The 20721-nt window shown below is 42.6% G+C and overlaps 1 protein-coding gene across 6 annotated transcripts in view; it reads right to left on the bottom strand.

Annotated features, from left to right (window-relative positions):
- Positions 1–20721, bottom strand: part of AUH (AU RNA binding methylglutaconyl-CoA hydratase) — a 155575-nt gene that overhangs the window by 9671 nt on the left and 125183 nt on the right. The window lies entirely within an intron of this gene.

Raw genomic sequence — 20721 nt, 5'->3', positions numbered from 1 at the left:
TCTAATTTCTTAATTAGTTTATAAAATTGATAACACCCCAAAAGCACTTGAGAATCTTCTATCATTATTAAGTGATTCTGACACTTGACTATCACTAGCGTCACAGCTGGTGTGTTTTCTGAATCGAGTCCACAATCATTACCACGTCAGGAACCACAAGATGGCCAGCGATGGGCAAGTAAAGCTGTCCCTTAGCCCATCCACCTGAGGAATGACCGGTCCATCAAACTTGGCATTTTTCTTTCAGTTCAGATAAGACTTATCGAATTCTGAGAAATTCAACTCATGTGCTTTTAAATAATCATGTATGGTAAATGAATTGTAGACTAATTTTAATTTAATAAAAATAAAACAGATTAAAAACTCATGAAAACAGGCTTTGTCCTGGTGGTGTTTATTTTTTCCTGCAAGTACTAACTGTCCCCTGTGCACTGCTCCATGGGACCCGTCTGTCTACTCACTCCAGGATCTTCTAGGGATGAGGCCAGGATCTCGTGAAACAGAAAGCTGGACAGAGGCAGGGAACATCCTTATTGGTAGCCTCAATTTCCACCAATAAGAACTGGACAACAGCTACAACATTAGGATTCATCTAAATCTTATCCTTCAAGTGGCTGCGGGGCTGCCCAGGGCACTGGTGGCCAGGGGGCAGAGGAGCGGCTGGTTGCCCAGTTTCAGAGGAGCTCAAGCAAACTGGGTTTCGTTCAGCCCACCAAGGTGAAAGTGTTTTTTTCCGTGTTAGTTACCAACATTTAAAAATGGTGGTGGGTGGGTGATTTCATACACAGACTGATTTCTGCCTGGAAGTCACCTGCAGCTGCACCTTCTGGCTGCAGCGCACGCCAGGCTGCCACAGCTGCCACCACTCTATCACTCCCGGACTTCAGACTGGGAAGTGCTGCTTCCTTTAAACAACTCGAAAAGGAAAGCAAAATCTTTTCTTATTCACATCTCAGTCAAAAGTGGGACAAAGAAAAACAAAGACCACAAGTTTCAAGAAAGCATATTTCCCTTCAGTAATTAAGCATATTCCGCCATGTTTAACAAACAAAGCCATGCCTGCACTGGAAGAATGCACCTTACTATGCTCTTATTAAGCAACCATATTAGGAAGCAGAACCTACCTGTATTTAGAAATTTGGATGACCAAAAAAGGAAACAAAAACAAACCTCAATGAATTGGAAAACAACTGACATTTTCAATAGGGACTGTTTTTGAACACAAATGAGTTGCTTCTGTAAAATGCAGTTATATATTAATTTTTTACACTGCCTAAGCAGTTGGAGATGGTGAGTTTTAAGTGTTTTACTCAATATGGCAGAAAATGTCTGAAAAAATGGAGCACTGACCAATTTAACTCTAACTGTAAATAATGATATTGCTCAGTGTAATAAAGACAGGTTTGAGAAGTCACAGGGCAAGCTGCATGGAAAAGACAAGTCATTTATGGTGTTTCCAACGGCAGCTGATTAGGAGAGAGATATAAATAACACAACCCAGATAGCTATATTTACTCATGGAGCTGATGAGAATTTTCATGAGACTGAAGAACTTATGGATATAGTATTCATGGTAAGCACAACATTAGGAAATGATTCTTTTTTGTGTTCTGTGAAAAGTTTGATGTAGATTGGTCAAAACTAACAAATATGACCCTCAACGGTCATTGTTAATGACACACTTTTTATTCGACTGAAACTCAATATTTTGCAAGCCCGTAAAGCTTAAGTCCATTCATTACATCATCTCATTTATAGTATCATTCTCCAGGAATAAAGATTTTGTAAACATTTAACAAAGGAACAGTCATGAAACTACCACCAGGAAACAGATCCAGTCCCTTGAGCTGGACGGCATACAGCTCACAGCTCTGCCTGATGAACTGGACGCATAAGAGCAGTCTGCGGGAGGACGTGTCGTGTGGGTGAGATGCATGGTGTCAAAGAGAGCTTTCTGTTCTGTTGTAAACAACACATCATAGGATCCCAGGAAAAGGCCTCACCTTGGCTCACCAACTAACACTGCTTCCAAGACTTGGCCTTTTTGGTTGACAGCACAAGCCTTCTACTCTAGGAACCTCATATAAGCGAAATCATACAGTATTCGTCCCTTTGTGACTGGCTTATTTCACTTAGCATAATCTCTTGAAGGTTCATCCCTGTTGTAGCATATGTCAGAATTCCATTCCTTTCTAAGGCTGAACAATACTCCATTGTATGAACATATGTTTTGTTTATTCCTTCATCCATTGGTGGAGACTTGGATTGCTTCCACCTTTTTGGCTATTAGGAATAATGCTGTTATGAATATGTGTATACAAATATCTCTTTGAGAGCCAACTTTCAATTCTTTTGGGTAGACACCCAGAAGGGGTATTGCTGGATCATATAGTAAATTGATGTTTAATTCTTCTGAGGAACAGCCACACTGTCATCCACAGCAGCTGCACTGTTTTACATTCCTACCAACAGGGCACAAGGGCTCCTACTTCTCTCCATCCTCACTGACACTTGGAATATTCTGTTTGTTTTTGGTTTTTTTAGATGTTAGCCATCCTAATGAGTATGAAGTAGTATCTCATTGCAGTTTTTGATTTGCATTTCCCTAACAACTAGTGATACTGGGAATCTTTTCATGTGCTTATTGGCAAGATATTGGCTATATCTTCTTTGGAGAAAAATCTACTTAAGTCATTCGCCCATTTTTTAATTGGGTTTTTTGTTGTTGTTGAATGTCTTTATATATTCTGGATATTAATCCCTTATCAGATATATGATTTGCAAAATATTTTCTCCCATTCCATGGGTTGCCTTTTCACTCTGTTTGATAGTGTCCTTTGATGCACAAAAGTTTTCAATTTTGATGAAATCCAATTTACCTATGTTTTCTTTTGTTGCCTGTGCTTTTGGCATCATATGCAAGAAATAACTGCCAAATCCAATGTCAGGAAGTTTTTCCACTATTTTCTTCTAAGACTTTTGTAGTTTCAACTCTTACAGTAAGGTCTTTGATCCATTCCAAGGTAATTTTTCTACATAGCATAAAGTAAGAATCCAACTTCATTTTTTGCATGTGGAAATCTAGTTTTTCCAACACTATTTGTTGAAGTGGAATTCTTAAATGGTTACACAAATATGTGATTTAATTCACTCATTTCTACTGAAATTTTATCTTCACGAAACCTGTTTGGTAAGAAATTCTCTGGCCCACGTCCCTATGCTGCAATCAGTGTGCAGAATCAAAGACTGATGGTCTGAACTACATTTTTACATTTGTAGAACTGAAGGAACTGCCCCAGGCATAGACAATTTGTGACTTAGAACTTTACAGAAATGATACGACCTGTTCAGTTTGCCTTTCTCAGTTAATAACTGATAGTGGGAGCAAAGGGTTGGACAAATGGAAGTTACCGAACTGTAGCAGAGTATGATACAAAAAACTAAACACGACTGACATGGAACCTCAGATTTCTATAAATATCTCAGGAATAGTTACCCTAAATAGAAAATCTTCTTATGCCGACATTCTGTTCCAGTTGGAAGTACTTCTGTTTATGCTCAGCTATCCTCTATTATGAAATTAAACAAAACTTAACACTGCTGCTCGTCAGGGGCGCCAAGGCTCAGTGCGGCACATCTCACAACCTGAGAGAGAAGACATGCCGCTGAGACCTGCTGTGGAGGACAGGCATCCCAGCTCAGGCTCCAAATGCAAAGGGGAGTACTAGAGAGAATTATCTCAATTCACATTTTATTCATTCTGAATATTAAATTCCAGTATTAACCTAGAGTGAGGTGAAAACGAAGACAGTGTGTCATATTTCTGTCAGTTGATTTTCTCACGCTAGGCTTACTTCTCTAGATCATACAATGGGCTCAGTGCCTGTAGAGATCTGAGTTCAGGATCAATGAAGTGCCACATCTAAATAGTCTTGGGGACTGATGAAATTAAACAGTGGAATTAAAAACAGAGTTGTCCCCACTGGAATTAAAATTGTTCCACTGACAGCAGCCCTAACGCACTCAGGATCATGGCGCTCTACGAGCATCTATCTATTCAACTCACGCCACTGTCCATCCCAATCACTTCTAACACAGAGCCCCGCTCTGAGGCTCAGAGAGTTTTAATAACTTGCCCAAGTCACAGAGTTAGGCTGCAGCAACATGATTCAAACCAACATCCGCCTGATTCTTATCTACCACGTGGTAAGAAATTAAAGAGTAACTTACGAAATGAATTCACGGCTTGAGATTATTTTATAAAATAAAACGGGTGTGTGTGGTCAATATAAGTAGGTACACAATGTAAGCATCCATATACATATATCAAATGTGCCCAGAAACTTAAGTTGTCTCTGTGGGGTCAACTGATATGTAATGCTCATTTTTTTTCATTTTCTCTTGCTGTATTTCCAAAATGTCTTGCAATATATGGCTAATATGATACTGTAACAGGAATAAAAGTGCTACTCCACTTTTGAAGACCACAGGACGAGGAGGCAAAGAGCCAGCCACTACATAAAAGTGTCCCACAGCACTTCCTGCCCATGTTCCCAGGAAGCTCTCCAGGCTTCACGAAGCCTCGGCTCTCCTGGGCTGCAGCGGTAGCACTAAGGGATCAGGTGTCAGCAAGCAGGACACTCACGGGTCACTCCTGCAGGGACCCCAAGGCACCATGGAAGACAAGGAGAAACGTGAATGTGAGCTGAGAACTGCCATGACCGCTCACAGACTCCTGCCAGAAAACACGTACCTCAACCATTCCTAGGGGCAGTAAATTTAGAGCACATTTGGCTTCCACAAAAAAACAACTATTCCTGAGTCACTTCACCTGAGAGAAAAAGGCAGGCTGTGGTGTCCTAGGAAACTGCATGAGGGTTTATCAGAGTGACAAGCGGAAACTGAGTCCCAAAGCCACATTACAATGAAGAAAAGGAAGCATCCTGGCCACTGACCCTTCCCTTTCTAATGTGAGAATGCTCAGAAAATGCTAGCTGTTTCCTAAGGCTTTTTGCCTTGGCTCTGCCAACAAGGAGATTCTGGTTCAGCGATCTGAGGTGGGACCTAAGGTTCTGCACTTCTAACAGGCTCCAACGTTCAGCCCAAGAGACAGTGGGATCTGCTGACCCACTGCTACAAAACGTAAGGTGGGAGACGATTCTTTTCTAACAAAGCAACAGAATTTATGTAACTAAATGAGTATTCACCACTTCAGAACAGTCACCTCAAATGCTGTGTACTTGTTATTCAGGACCATTCTGGAAGTCCTCTTTTGGAACTAATTTCCAAGATGACAACACATTTGTCCATTCATTCAAGTACTTATTGCAGCTTCCAGTTCTAGGCATGGGGCTACCGCTGTGACCCAAACAAAGGCCCTGCCCCCTGGAGCTCACACTCCCTGAGGGTAGCCCACAATAAGCAACAAATAATACCATGAGACAGCAGGAGAGTAGTTTGTCGGGGTGTGGGGTGCACACAGTTTAGATAGGGCAGCCAGGCTCTGAGGAGGTGACACTGGAGCCAGAACCAGAGGAAGTGAGGTGCGCACAGTGCACAGCTCTTGTGGGGACCAAGTGTGACTCTCAGAGGAGCACAGGGAGGCCAGAGTGGCTGGAGCACAGAGTAGGGTGGTGCAAGTGGCAGCAAGTGCAGCCCAAGAGGAGCAGGGACAGATCCTGTGGGTCCCCTGGGCCTAGAAGGACCTAGGGTTTACTCTGAGAGTAACAGGAAGCCACTGAACATCCAAGAGAATCCTCTGAAAACAGTTGTGTGGGATCGTCATTCTCTAGGGAAGATTTGGGTTTGAGGACAAGCTATGGTCATTATAAGCCACGAGTATGAAGGAGGGAGGGAGGTGTTCATACTGTTTGTGGTAGGGCTCCAACAGGTTCAGAGAGAAATTCCAAAACAAGTTCCTAAACGCTTTCAAAGTCTGTCATGTTTTGATTGCCCAATATCCCCCTTAAAAACCGTCCCATTCAAAATCCTGGTCTTGCTTTGGGAGAAGCCCCAACTTGTGTGCAGACTGGGACAGGAGAGAATCCCTCCAGCGGAGGCTGAGGGAGCCAGACCTCCTTCTCTCCGCCCTGGCACAGCTGGGCAGGCATCCAAGTTAGCTGGTCCATTGGCTGTTACTTCTCAGGACTGGGAGTCTTGAATGGGTGACCTTGTAACAAGGAGACTTTCGGAGCTTACAGGCAATGCAGGGCAGTGATGTGCAGACCTGATGATTCTTGTGTTGTGACTCCTGCCACAGTGCGGACTCTCTGGCTCCAGGACTCCAGTTTGTGCTCTAAGCCTTGTTCTCTAACTACCTATTGATTCTGGGAACCTTACAATAAATTTCCTTCTCATTTAGGGTAGCTAGATTCAATTTCTATTCCATGACTTCCAACATTATAAATGATACAATAACATAACTAGTAATTTTATTTTTCTCTCTCAAAAATAGATGAAGCTGAATGGGAGTTATCTGTTTTACTTTTTGCAGGTAAAATTCATTTGTTCAATTACTAATTTATTGGTTGAGTGACCTAATACAGTCATGTGTCAATTAATGATTGTGGTACTATCTGAGAGATGTGTTGTTCGGCAATTTCGTTGTTTGTGACCATCAGAATGTACTTAAACAAACCTAGATGGTATAGCCTACTACACACCTAGTTGGTATGTACTAAGATTAGTACATATGGTACTAACCTTATGGGACCACCGTTGCGCATGCAGTCCAACGTTCACCGAAATGTTGTTACGTGGCACATGAATGCCTGTGCCAGGCACTGTCCTAGGTGCTGAACAAACAGTGGTGAACCAGAAAGACCATCCCTAATCTTGCAAAGCTTACACTTTAGAGGCAGAGAGGGAAGAAAAAGGGCAATAAACAAGAAGACGGACAAGAGAGAAGTGAGGTTGTGATGAGCGTTATAGAGAGAACTTACGGTAGGGAAAAGGTTCTGAGATAGCACTAGATGGCTAGGGTAGACTGTGTGGTGGGGGAGGGCCTGCTGGATGAAGGTGAGGCCCACGTCTGAATGCTAACAAGGCAGCCACGTGAAAATGAGGAAGAACAACACCCAGTGAAGAGATCAGCCATGCGAAGGCCCTGGGGGCAGCTGAGCTCAGCACGTCCAAGAAGACAAAGGAGGCCACTGTAGCTCTGGGGAAAAGGGCGTGAAGGAGCAGAAGTAAGGTTGGACAGGCAGGGTTCAGATCACACAGACGCAGTGGAGGTTTACATCTCACTCTACCTGTGATGCAAAGACCACTGGAGGGTTTTAAGTGGAAAGTGACATAATTCAATTTGTGTTTTAAAAGCTCTTGGGGGCCAGCCTGATGGCAGAGTAGTTAAGTTTGCGTGCTCCACTTCGGCAGCCTGGGGTTCGTGGATTCAGATCCTGGGGGGAGACCTACACATTGCCTATCAGGCCACACTGTGGCGGGCGTCCCACATAGAAAATAGAGGAAGATGGGCACAGATGTTAGCTCAGCAAGTCTTCCTCAGCAAAAAGAGGAAGACTGGCAGTGGATATTAGCTCAGGGCTAATCTTCCTCACACACTCACAGAAAAAGCTCTTTGTAAGCTTGCCAGAGAACAGAATATAGGGGCAAGATCAAAACAGGGTGCCCAGTAAGAGGCTCCTGCTGTCCTCCAAGTGCGACATGATAGGGGCTTAGACTGAACTAGGGCAGAGTGGGGAGGAATAGGGGGACAGATACAGGGTAAGTGTGGTCCAAAACTTTTATGCAGGGAGAAAGGAAAATCAGTCTAATGCCTAGATGTCTGGCTAGAGTGTGGGAGTAGAAGGTGGACGCTGGGAAGACAAGGGGTGGCAGAGATGCGCTCTGGCCATGTAGCTATGAGGGACTGTCTCCTGACACTGGGAAGACGGGAGGTGGCAGAGGTGCACTGTGGCCATGTAGCTATGAGATGTCTTTTATGTATAAAAGTGGAGCAATCAAGTATGTGACTGGATATGCAATCTAATGTTTATTAATGATCACTATCACAGAGATGACATTCAAAGCCAGGGGCCTGGAGGACATCACCTAGGGAGACTGTTAAGACAGAAAGGAGCAGAGAGGGAGTCAGCAAGACCCTGAGAAGTGCCCAGTGGAGTGAGTAAGGTAGCAGAAATGCAGGAGGAAGGTGAGCTCAGCTGGAGCCAATCACTTCTGGACATCTACCCCACCACCATTCACTTTGGCCTTCTTCCAATGACGAGAAGTCTGCAGGAGCCTTCCAGGAAAGATTTTCCTCACTGAAATAAAGACAGACACCCAGGAATAAAGAGGTCTTCTCCCAGGATGCTGTCATGTCTAATGTGACACTTGGAGCAATGGCAGCCACCTTGGGAGCATGAGGGAAGCCAGCAAGAGAAGAAACTTTAAAGATGACATAGCAGAAAGATGTCACTAAGCTCCTGAACTTACCAACCCTGACACTGCCTTACTTTGTGACTTCTTATGACATTGCAGGGTATTTTCTTACTGTTCAACCTACCTAAATAGGATTTCCTATTATTTGTACCAAAAATGTCTATAAACGTAAATGGATTGAGGAAAGCGATCTGAACACCCATTTTGAAGAATGGAAGCAAACATACTGAGGCAGTACGGTAGAACTGCTGGGCAAAGTTAATTACACATTTGAGATACCTGGTCATGAGATGAGTTAGCATGGCTATCTATGTTTTTCCAGCAACTCTAGCCATTTGAGGGCAGGCCCAGAGTAGGCAGATAAGCTGGAACTTTGCCAGACAAGTACAAGAAGAGATGGGGTGCTAAGTAATTAGCAACAGTGAAACTTATTGGGCAGACACTATGTAATAATACTACATAATGTATTATTATGTATATTATTATGTATAATAATGTAATACTATGTAAATGTCCTAAGCACTTCCTGTGTATTAACTTATTTAATCCTTCCACTTCCCCTATAAGGTTGGTGCAAAGGGAGTTGAGGTCATTTGCAAGGAAGTCCTTATCACAAAGGACCATAAAATCTAAGCTGGGTGAGGAGAGGAGAGATGGGCTGAGAGGGAAAGTGTCCATGGATCTGATGACTCAGTGAGGTCCAAGAAGTACTGGCAGGTTGGATGCTGCACAGTGAGATGCAGGAGATTTGGATTCGGAATGGGGCCATTATTGATGAGGATGAAGTCTAGGGTATAACCATGGGGGCAGTGGACTAAGATGGGAAAGAGGCAAAGACCCCTGAAGGTGCAGATACAGAGCTGAAATTCAGTTGTGCAGACGACATGAGATAATCTACATACAGTGCTTATCACAATTCCTGGAACAAATTTTGTGTTTTACAACCTGCTGAATAGCAAGTATTGGAATACTGGGAATCCATCCTTCTAAATGGGAAAAACAATAATACATTCTTAGCCTATCCAAAAGCTCCAAAAAGTTTCCCCAAATATCAATAAAATAGCTGGGAAAAACCTCTTAAACTGCTACGTAACAGTCTACCATGATTTTTGCAATAATATTTAGCATTTCAAACACCAATTACCTAATTATTTAACACAACAAATTCATTAGGGGATATGTTTCTGTGCAGAAAACAAATCTATCAAGTACAAACTACCTTTCCTTCTACGTGGCATTAAACATATAATGTACTGAAAATAAACAAATAAAGAATTATATAAATTTTCAAACTGTTTACTGGTCAAATGAAAAGTTCGGGGGGGGGGGGTGAGTCACTACTGCCCTCGATGAAGGGTGGAGGTCAGCGAAGGTGACAGTGTGCTCCTAAGGGAGTGAGCAGAACTGCAAATACCCGAGGTTTGTTCACGTCCAAATCTAACTCTCTCCCTAGCACTCAACTTCTGGAGGCAGGTGGCTCTGGACCCTTCTCTGTAGCCACAGACAAAACAACAGGATGAAAACACTCAAAATGGATGTCTGCCTTGTTTCTTTTGCTTGTGATCTATCAGTAATACAAAAATGAGTTTGTGACTTAGTTTTTAAATGGTTGATTTTTTTCCTTAATAATTTTCAAAATAGCAAGATGGTTCCCTAGCATTCTCCAGTGGTGACCGTAAGTTTTTAACCTTTGAGAACCACCATAAACTTACAGATTTTAGCATATTTGATGCATTAGAATCCACTGCAGTTTTTCTCTTTATTGATGCTCAAACTACCCCATCTTTGCCAGCGGGAACTTACTTAGATCGGCTCTAGAGTCCTTCTGACACGACCTGAACAGTCTTTGAAAACTTCTTGTTACCTGGTATCACTAAATGTTCCAAGCTCATCTCGTACATTCCCTCCCTAGACCTTGAATCAACTACTTCCCCATAGCCCTGGTTCCTTTCAATGAAGCTGTTAAATTTAAAAATTTGACACTTCTGCTAATATTATGACCACACTTACTTAGCCATGGTTTCATATCACGTTCTGCATGTTCTTTTAATGATTTTCTGTTGAGTTTCAAGGCTCCTCTTCTTCAAACAAATGATGATCACCGAGGATGAGCGCTAACAAACGAGAAGAGGGAACAAGTTCTTTGGCAGTAGGGACTTTGCTATGCGGGGCTTCCAGATGCTTAACCTTTTCACTGTCCACTTTATTAAATCCAGCCTCTTTCACAAGACCTACAATTTTATTACTTTGATTTAACCACTTCCTTGAAACCTTAGAAGTCAACCACAAAATTTGGGAACCAGTTTTCTCAAGGCTACATAAAGATCACGAATGGCCATGCAAGTTCCTTCTGTTTCTCCTTTGCTATCCTCAGATGGAATCTTCTATCCTCCAGGTTATCTTATGTCCAAAAAGGTTGCTGAAGCCTTGCCATCACATTTCCAAACCAGTTAGCAGAAAGGAAGAAAAGAAGAAGGGCAAGAAGGTGCTCAGTTTTCAAAGTCGTTGATTAAGCTCTAGCCAACAACTTCTGCTTCCACCTCACTGGCTAGAGCTTGGTCACATGTAGCTGTGGGAGGCAGGGAAGGTCGTCTTCTTGCTGAGCATTTTGCCATAGAATGGGGAATAAAATTGGGACTCTATTACTAAGGGAAAATGAAAATGGGTGGGCAATTAGCAGTCACCACTGCAAGTGATAAAACTGTTTTAATCATGTAGCAAAAAGTTTTCACATTTATGTATTATTTGGACAGGATGAAAATATATTTGTAATGTCACATTCTTGTTCAAAATTTTTCCATCATCTAATCTATTATTTTGAGAAGGCATCAAGAAATTTTTTCCTCTAGATAACACTCTCCTGGGATTATACCACTTAAACAAACTTATTTTAAAGTAGCAACCTCCACATCAGCAGTGGCTTACACACAACAAGCATGTTTTTGCCAGAGAAGAAAAAAATGAAAATTTTCAAATTATGAGGCAATCTTCGCCCGCTCCTCTGTGCTCCCTGCTGCCTCGTGGGCATGCAGAGCTTGAAGGCCAGGCGAGGTCTGGGCAGCAATCCGGGACTGCGCCCTTCTTCTCCCAAAGGCCTAACCTGAGAGCCTGAAATAAACCAAATACAGATGCTGCTTTCCTTTTGTTATATTTACAGGTATTTAAATAGCTGAAAGCAAGCTTTATTTGACATTTCACAATTTTAATGTAATATGTAAACAACTGACCGTGACTTACAGTTTTGCATTATCAAATATGTTTCAGTGATATTTATAAGGTAGAAAATGCCAAGTGTTTTCGTTTTTGTTTTTTGGATTTCTTTTTTAGCCTTTATCTTTTCCCTTCTCTTATGAGTTCATGAAGAAAGAAGCCATTCTAACAAAGGAGGATGCTTATAACAAATACTTCAAGTCAAAAGTTATGTAGTTACCGCATTAAGGGCATCTGTTGATATAATTAGAAGTGATCTCTGACTTCTAAAAGTAAATATCACTTTTGAATTACTTCTAAATCCCCTCTCATAAACAGAAAGCCCCATGTAAGGTTACTCTTTCCTCAAAATGTGTAGGAACATTGCAGTAAAATGCTAGCTTTGGATTATAATGCCTGTTGCAACTGATTACTTGGAACTGTCAGTCAGAGGGCTTCAGGCAGGAGCTTTCTTGATAGATCTGGGCTAGATGCTTACGAAACTGATTTCCTCTTGCTTTTACAATGAAACATCAAGGTCAAAGAGGAACACACTATGTGAACAAACATGGCATGTTTACCAGTCCCATAAAAGATCGTGTCACAATCATACAAAAACAATAAAAATATTTATCCCCCAATTTGTGACCACTGTTGGAAGTGTTGTAATACTTTTCTATTCCCTGAGGTTTTTTTAGCATGTTGTAAAGCAATGAGAGAAAACACACACACACTCTTAAAGAAAACAAGACAGGAATAACTGAGGAGAATACGTAACTGGCTAACCCTCAGCAGAACCTCCTGAAATACACCAAGCTCAAACTGAGGTATTTCAGAACTTAGAAAAAGCTTAAAAACTTTTAAGACTTGGGGCAAGAGAAGAAAGGATGGACATCAAAATTGTTTTCTAGAGCAAAGAAAGCTAACTGGCAGCACATGAAAACCTTTGTGATACAGCTTTGGTTAATACTTATTATTGAAGGTTTTTATAACTATTATCCATTCACTGTTAAGAGAAACAGATTCATGAAGAAGAGAATTATATTTAATATGTTTACAAGTATTTTTTACAACAAATATTTGAAGCACTGTTATATCTTTTTTTTAACTTTTTTTGTTTTGAGGAAGATGGTAGCCCTGAGCTAACATCTGCCACCAATCCTCCTCTTTTTGCTGAGGAAGACTGGCCCTGAGCTAACATCCATGCCCATCTTCCTCTACTTTTTATGTGGGACACCTGCCACAGCGTGGCTTGACAAGTGCATAGGTCTGCACCTGGGATCCGAACTGTGAACCCAGGGCTGCCGAAGCGGAACATGTGAACTTAACCGCTGCACCACCAGGCCAGCCCCTCTTTTAACTTTTGAAAAATATATTGTTATATACCAGATGTAACATAAACTCTTTTTAAAGAGTATTATAAAGACCGCCATGATGCGTATCTGTCCATTTCGGGCCACAGTGTCTGCCACCAGCAAAGTGTGCTCCTCTGCTGCTCTCTGCAGTGCGCGCAGGCACTGAACTCAGCCGATTGCCCTCATAGCTCCTCCTGCAGAACCTCTCCTACCCAAGCATAGCCTCCCAGGAGGTGAAGGACTTCAGCCGGGCCAATCAAATTGTCTCTTGCAACTTGGATGATGAAGGGAGCCATGGAAGAAGGAAGGAAATGGTTGCATCCATCAACTCAAGCAAAGGCTTCCAAGCAAATCTGTTTCAAGCTGTACTGTCAGACAGAACTTTTGATGTGGAAATGGTCTGTGTCTGGGCTGTCCAACATGGGGTCACTAGTCACATGTGGCTACTGAGCACTGGGAACGCGACTAGTGTGGTTAAAGTTTTAATTTTAGTTTGTTTTAATCAATTTAAATCTAAACAGCACATGTGGTCAGCAGCCACAGTACCAGACAGCCCAAGCCTGGCGTTTCCTGCCCCTTCAGCTTTTCATGAGCTCCTTTTTTGGTTACAATGTTTATTTCTGTTGTAAAACCAAAGAAACTCTGCTACAATCCACAGAGCATTTCAACATGTACAGCGTCTGAGTCAGTGATGCAGCTGAGGCGCAAGGTCTGCGCGACTTCCCCACAGCTCCCCCGTCTGGCGGGAGGATGCTGCTTAGCACACAGGGAGAAAGAGGCAGCACATGCCTGGCGACAGATGTGTGTTCTACAGTCTAGGCAACCTCTGCCATGCGAAAACGAGAAGGGGGACAGCCAGAAACCAACGATTCATCTGTTCTTACAACACAGCTGTGTACACAAGCAAAGTGGGTGTCAGCAAACTGGATCAAAACAGAGATCTTTCAACAGCCTGCAACATGGACCTTATCCCAGGTTGCTTGAAGGTAAATATAATAATTGCTCAGAGAAAACAGAACTAATAGAAAGAAGTGATCTAACGGACTCTCCATATTCTGATTTCCATCTAGTGTCATACATTTATCAGGCAAATACTGTTGCTGCAGTAACAGAAATTTCCTACCTATAGTAAAAATCTTGTCTCATAATATGCCACTATAAGTATGACTGTTTTATATATATGTTATGTCTTTTCCATTTTAATCCCTAGTTTTATAGATAATATATATCTTATATATGATAAATATAATTGGTTTACAGTCATATTAGTATCTAAAGCATATCACAAGAATATGACTAGGCTGGATATCTCCTCCCTTTTGAGATTACTTATATGTAGACAACTGTGGTGTCAAATGAATATGAATACATATATGTATATGTATATGTATATGTACATACATAACAGCCTTAAAGAAAATTCTTGATTAATTTTCTTTAATACAGTGCTATTTACTAGAAATACAATGTTTCATGCTTATCTCACTGGATAAATCATATAATTACTGAAAAGAGTTATCAAATTTAACAGCTTGATATCTATAGACATCAACAGATTTCACCGCTTTGTGAGTTGTTACCATTTTATACTTTAAAAATAAAACACTTCCGAAACATCGAAAACAATTCCACAATATTATTCCCTAACCAAGTGGATGGTGAATATGGTAAAGCATAAACCACGTAGTCTGTGCCTTAGGAAGAACAGTTTCATCACCTCTAATGACTAAATAAGAAGGACTGTATTTGTTATTTAACGTGCATTGCAAGTCGCCCCAAAACTTCACGGCTTAAACAGCAAACCCACAGACCCATAGTTTCTGTGGGTCGGGAATCCAGGAATCGCCTGGCTGGATCTTCCAGTTCTGGGTCCCTCGTGAGGCTGCAGTCCTCTGCTTCCAGGCTTACTCACACAGTTGTCAGCAGATCACTCAGTCCCTCCACACATGAGCCACTCCACAGGGTTGCCCCTTGACACGGCAGGTGGTTCCCCAAGGAGAGCAATTTGAGAGAGAGAATGCACGAGGTGGGAGCCACAGGCTTCTACTAATCCAACTGAGAGGCGATTTCCCACCACTTCTGCCACAGTCTACTAGACAGAAGCGAGTCAGCAGACGCAGCCTTCACCCCGAGGGGGTGGATCACACACAGGTGTGAGCATTTTAGAAGCTGCCTACCACAAGGACTAAGACTGATTAAGCAACACACACTGTAAAGGTCATCTTTTTTTCTGCTCATCTTTCCTTTACCAAAAAGCAGTTTTTTCCAAGAGCAAATTCACAGACTATTTCCCAAAATTTCAAAATCATCTTTTATTCTTTCAAAATCAAGGAGGAGATGAACCGAACATGTTAACCATTATCTTTAAACATAACAGAGGGGAAAATGGGAAGAGTATAGTATGTTCCTTCTGGAAAGCTAATCCAATGAAACAGTCTTTGCCAACTAAAATCAGAAGCAGAGAAAGTGACACCCACACCCTGATGGTGCTTCCAGCTTTTCTAAAATGTATTGATTTAATTGTATCAACAAAAAGAATGGACCCTGTATTTCATAAAAATTGGACCTTGATGTTTTCATTAAAGGAAGGGTCCAATAAAGGGCTTAACATGTAAGTGGAAAATCCTCAATACCCAGATGTTTTCTCTCTGGATAACACAAAACATCTGGATAAGTACAGACATAGTAAAAAATTACTGATAAAAGAAACAACATGTATAAATATTTGACTAAATGACTGAACAATGGAGTGGACATGAAGATTTGAATACTTTTGATTCTCCTTATCAAAAGCAGGTCACATGATAAAAATTGGAAGATTCTGGCACAGTAGCACCATTATTAATAGATTAAAAAACCACCATTTAGTGAGAACTCATTATAAACTGTGTAATTTAACACAGTATTTCTTATAGTTTTTGCAAGAATCCTATGAGGCTACTACTACTATTCTCCTTATTTGACAAATCAGAAAATCAGAGGCTCAGAGAGGTAAAGTAATCAGCCCATGCCCACTAGCAAGCCAGTGGGTGAATTAGGTATGCCCGCCTGATCCTGCAGCCCACCTGCTCCTCCTAACAGCAAGCTGCCTCCCCCCAGAAGAGGCCGGATGCAGGGCTGCTGGAATAGTCATCCTGCCATAGGGCAAAGCTTTGGTGGGAGTTCGTTAGCATAAGAATCTAAGTAGATAACTGGACCAAAGGGAAAAATGAATTGTTACCCATTGGGTCTGGCATCAGAGGCAGTGAACAATGGCAGAAAGTTTCAGAACAAAAAGCACCCAGGGGTTAATTCCCACTGGGCAAGTGTTGCTGGAAAGAAGTGGATTATCACACAAGGTTCAGAGAAGGGAAGGCGCGCCTCCTTCTGCCATCTCTCCTTCCATCTCGGCAGCAGACCCTCCTCCCTCTGACTCTCTGCTCTCTGAGGCTGGCCCAGCTCCGCCTCATCCTACGGTTTCAAGGCTAGTGCTGGAGGAAAAGGGCAGAGGCATAAGAGACGTGGAGCTGACCACAAGGCACAAAACCTGCAAGGAGGGTGCCTGGGCCAGTGTGGCCACATTCCACCCTGACACTCTCTGAGGTCTTCTGTGTAGGGCAGCCCACTTTTTTTTTTTTTCAACTTTGAACAGAAAACAAACATCAAAATGAGCAAAACAAAACAAGCACGATATTTCACAGTAGCTGAAACGAGAAAGATGAACTGGTTAACGTTACTCCTTATTGGAAGAACCACCAAACGTTTTGTGAAATGACAGTACGAGACGATTTTGTTATTTAGGGAACTAGTCAACAAGTGTTTCATATTAAGAAAGTGGGATGAGCCATCCTTCAAAGCAAATCCAAGCAAGATGAAGCAACTCTAACTTACTGGAAATAAATTATTTTTGTAAAATATATCCAATATCCAGTCAGTTTTTCAAAACTCTAAGTCATGTTGCAAGAAAAACAGAAAACCTGTTAAAAACAAACCTTCTCCCCACACCCAAAACAAAATAAAATACATACCATAAAACAACTAAAAGCCCCTCTCAAACCATTAAGAAAAAGTACCCACAACACATCATAACAACACACATATATTCTCCCACACCCATTGCTCTTTCAAGTTCAATTGGCTAATTTACAAAAAACATCCGATACGTACTTTTTTTAAATGTTCACTGTACAGTATTAATAGAATATCAAATTAAATAACAAAACTGTCATAATAAAATATGGGGGAAAAACCCCAAACATTGGCCACCTTTAGACTTCCCAGTTACTCATTTTGCTCCTAGTTACTCAGCTTGCTCATAAACAAATAGAAACTTCAGCTGCAGGTTTAATAAACACGTTCTTATATATTTGTTAGAGTTTCATATTTCAAACTACGTTAAGGCACAGTTGGACGTAAAATGCACTTGAAACTGACTTTCTAAATGCTAACCTTCTTTTCCTTCACACCCACATCTCACAACTCACTTCTTACACACACTGTGGAGTGTGTGGGCAAATGGCCAGGAGAAGACAGGTGAGCCCTCCTTCACTCTTCTCCCAGAGGCCTGCAGACTGCACACCCACTCATGAGAGTCTCCACAGAGGCGGTCCCTGAACCCTCCCTGTGCCAGGAGAACATCTGGAGGGAGCTTCCGGACACGACAGGTGTTCATTATTGCCATCCTAGCAAGAACAATGAATGTTCTGCTTGTTACCAGCACTCTACAAAATACAGCTTATGTCAGCAATAGATTGACAAAGGTGCTCCTCCGAAAAATTGTTTGAGACGCAAATTTTAAAATTAAGCCATATTGTCAATATTTTAAGTGGAGACCTCTTTAAACACTGAAAACATAATTTGCATTGATTACAAATTGAAAATGTATATTACAGATTTTTCCAGATAGATATTTGGCTAGCTCATAGCTAACTCCTAGACTCTCTCTTCAGAAAGCAAGGAAAGTTAGTTGGAAACCCAATGCAGGAGGGAAGGAGAGGTGGAGACGGAAGAGCAAGGAGAGGGAAGAAGGGGCGCAATCCTACGGCCTCCTTGAAAAGCAGAGGCCAGGGATGACATGACAGATCTCAAGTGGGGGCACAGCATGGCACACTCTGAGCCACATCTCAGCCCCAGAAGTCCCATGGGCATTTCTCTGTGTTGATACCACCAAAGCCCCTTTCCCACTGGAAGAAAAGGGGTAGGAATGAAGCCCTAGGAAATTTGAACATCTGAACACTTTTTGATGGCTTCTCATGAGGCCGTCCCACAGGATGGGGAGCTCAGCATTTTGGTTTTTATCTGAAAAGAGAAAAGGTGGAGAAAGAAGACAGAAAGTATCATGAACACCTAACCACTAATCACCTTAAACAATGAGCTGGGATTTAGTAAAAAGGAAGGCAAAGTGCAGACACCAGACAGGCAGAACAGGATATTCGAGCAGGAGAAGTGCCTGAGAGAGAGGTCTAAGCTGACACCGGTGAGAGCAGCTGACTCCACCACCAAGTGACGTACATTTGGCACTTCATTTAATCTTTCCAGCCTCATGAAGCACAATGAACATTACCCTCCACAGACAGGAAAACAGAGGTCCCAAGTTGGGGCTAGGCAGGCATGCGGCCAGGATGCCAGCCTGGGCGGCCGCTTCACCTGCTGCCCTTTTGAGGGAGACACCCTTGATCGCCAGGCCCTTCCCAAACACACACACACGCACATGCGTGGATTTCACCCATCCTCTCTATCTCAAGCTGGCAACAGAGTGCTCAGAGGGGCTGGAGGTGATGAACAGGGACAGGAGCAGAGCCTGTGAGCACAAGGGCCCTACTGTCCTAGGAATCCAGGCCCCTGTCCCTAGCTGGGGAACAAGGTGAAACAAAGGGTCTATCTCATGGGAAACAGTAAGGGCCCTCACTGGTGGAGGGACCCCTGGGAAAGGACTTTTATAAAGCTGCATGATGGACTCCTCTAGCCCCTGGTAGGGGATTCCTGCCTCCCCTCCTCCCATTCTCTCAGACAAGAGGAAAAAACAAGAAAGAGTCAGCCCTCAACTCAGAGTTCAGTCACTGTGAAACAGAACCACAACCCTGATAGAGGTTCATGCTAAAAACCACATGGGAGATGAAAAAGACACAGCACGGTAACCCTACAAAATCCACCTGCTTCCTCACTCCTCAAAGCAAACCAGACCAGCCACCCGCCGAGGAAAGCCAGGGCACAAGGCATGCTGAAGACACAGTCCTTCATTGACAGACGCCGAATGCCAGACCCGAAGGAAAGTTCCTGTAATTTAGAGAAGACATGAAATCAGTACATGAGACCCAAAGAAAGAACGATAAATAGAGACAGGGAAATGAAAAGTGAGATTGCAGAGCTAAGAAAAACAGTGAGAACCAAAACAACATTATTATAGAACTAATAAATGAATTAGAAATAGCATCAGTAAAGATTAAATAAGGCTAAAGACAGATATCATGCTAAAGGTAAATATTCCCAAAAAAGATAGTGTAAGCACACAAAGAAGTTAGAAGCTACTTAATAAACACAGGACAGACAACTATTTAACAAAGAAAACTGCTGTTCCTCATGGAACACCGGACAAGGCCATGGATGAAAAGGCACACGAGGAGGATGGCAAAACAGAAGGCTGGAGAGAGCTGGGGTACCTCAATGTCACCCTAAGCAGCTGAACCATGCCACACTGGCCTCCCCCAGACTTCTCACATGAAGACACCCAAGCCCCCGTGTAAGCCAGGTGAGCCAAGTCCTGTTACCTGACTCTTCCCTCTGCCCCCCCCAGTCCTGCAGCCCCCCTGTACTTTTAGTTCATTGATGCAGCCCATTCTTCCCACTGTCTGAATCCTTCAACCACATTCCTGCCAAGATCCTTAAATCTTCTCCTTAACCTTGCCACACCCTTTATCTTTCATTGCGCCCAACCGGCAACTCTCAACCAGTCAATAAACTGCCCTTCCACCTTCTCCAATTCCCTGTGTGGACAGTACAGCATTGCTGCAGGAAATCACGAAAGCTACGGAATGGGACTACTCAGAGTTCAGTTCCCAGTGCTGGGAGTGGCCCTGGTCAAGGGAAGCCCTGGTGGCAGCTAACGCTCTTGGTCCTTCTACAGGTGGGCCCACACAGTCCCACTCCCTTAGCCCTTCCCAGCACATGACAGGGTCTCTCACCTCTTCTCTCCAGTCACACACATACTTGGCGGGATCTCTCCCATCTCCTCCCTCCCTCTTGGTCTGTCCATCTGTCTTGCCCTCACATGTGCATGCATGCAATACCTCGACTTCCAACTTCCCTGTCTCCTCAGGTCTAAACTGCTCCTGCCCGCCTCCTCACCCACCGAGACCTGGTCTCAGAAGGAAGCGCCCCATCTCCAGTTCAAAAGGAACCCCGCTATTTCCTCCAGGTCTGGAGACCTCAGGTCGCCATATTGATATCATTCTCTCTGTATTATTGACTCCTCCTGCTTAGTGGGGTCTTCTTTCTCTGACTGTAAGCATGCTCCCTTCATCGCCATAGATAAAGCATTCCCTAAAACACTGTTCTTCAGTTATAGGAAACCTGACAAACACTTAAAACATAACAGCACAAGTCAGCATTTCAGGAATGATTTTTGCTTGTTTATCTGGCAGCAGTATCACACATTTAAGTAAGCTAATTTCATAAAAACTAAATTTACATGCTCTATTATTTTAACTTTAATAAATGATTTGTCATGATAACAAGACACATGAGACACCTCAGGTTGAAAAAAGCATCTGTTTCAGGGGAAGTATTGGCTATAAAATAGTTGGGTTTTTTTAACTTACAT

The sequence above is a fragment of the Equus caballus genome, chromosome 23 (assembly GCF_041296265.1).
Source record: "Equus caballus isolate H_3958 breed thoroughbred chromosome 23, TB-T2T, whole genome shotgun sequence".
Taxonomy (NCBI): Eukaryota; Metazoa; Chordata; class Mammalia; order Perissodactyla; family Equidae; genus Equus; species Equus caballus.
Note: the sequence above shows the minus strand (reverse complement) of the source record. Positions and strands in the feature narration are given on the sequence as shown.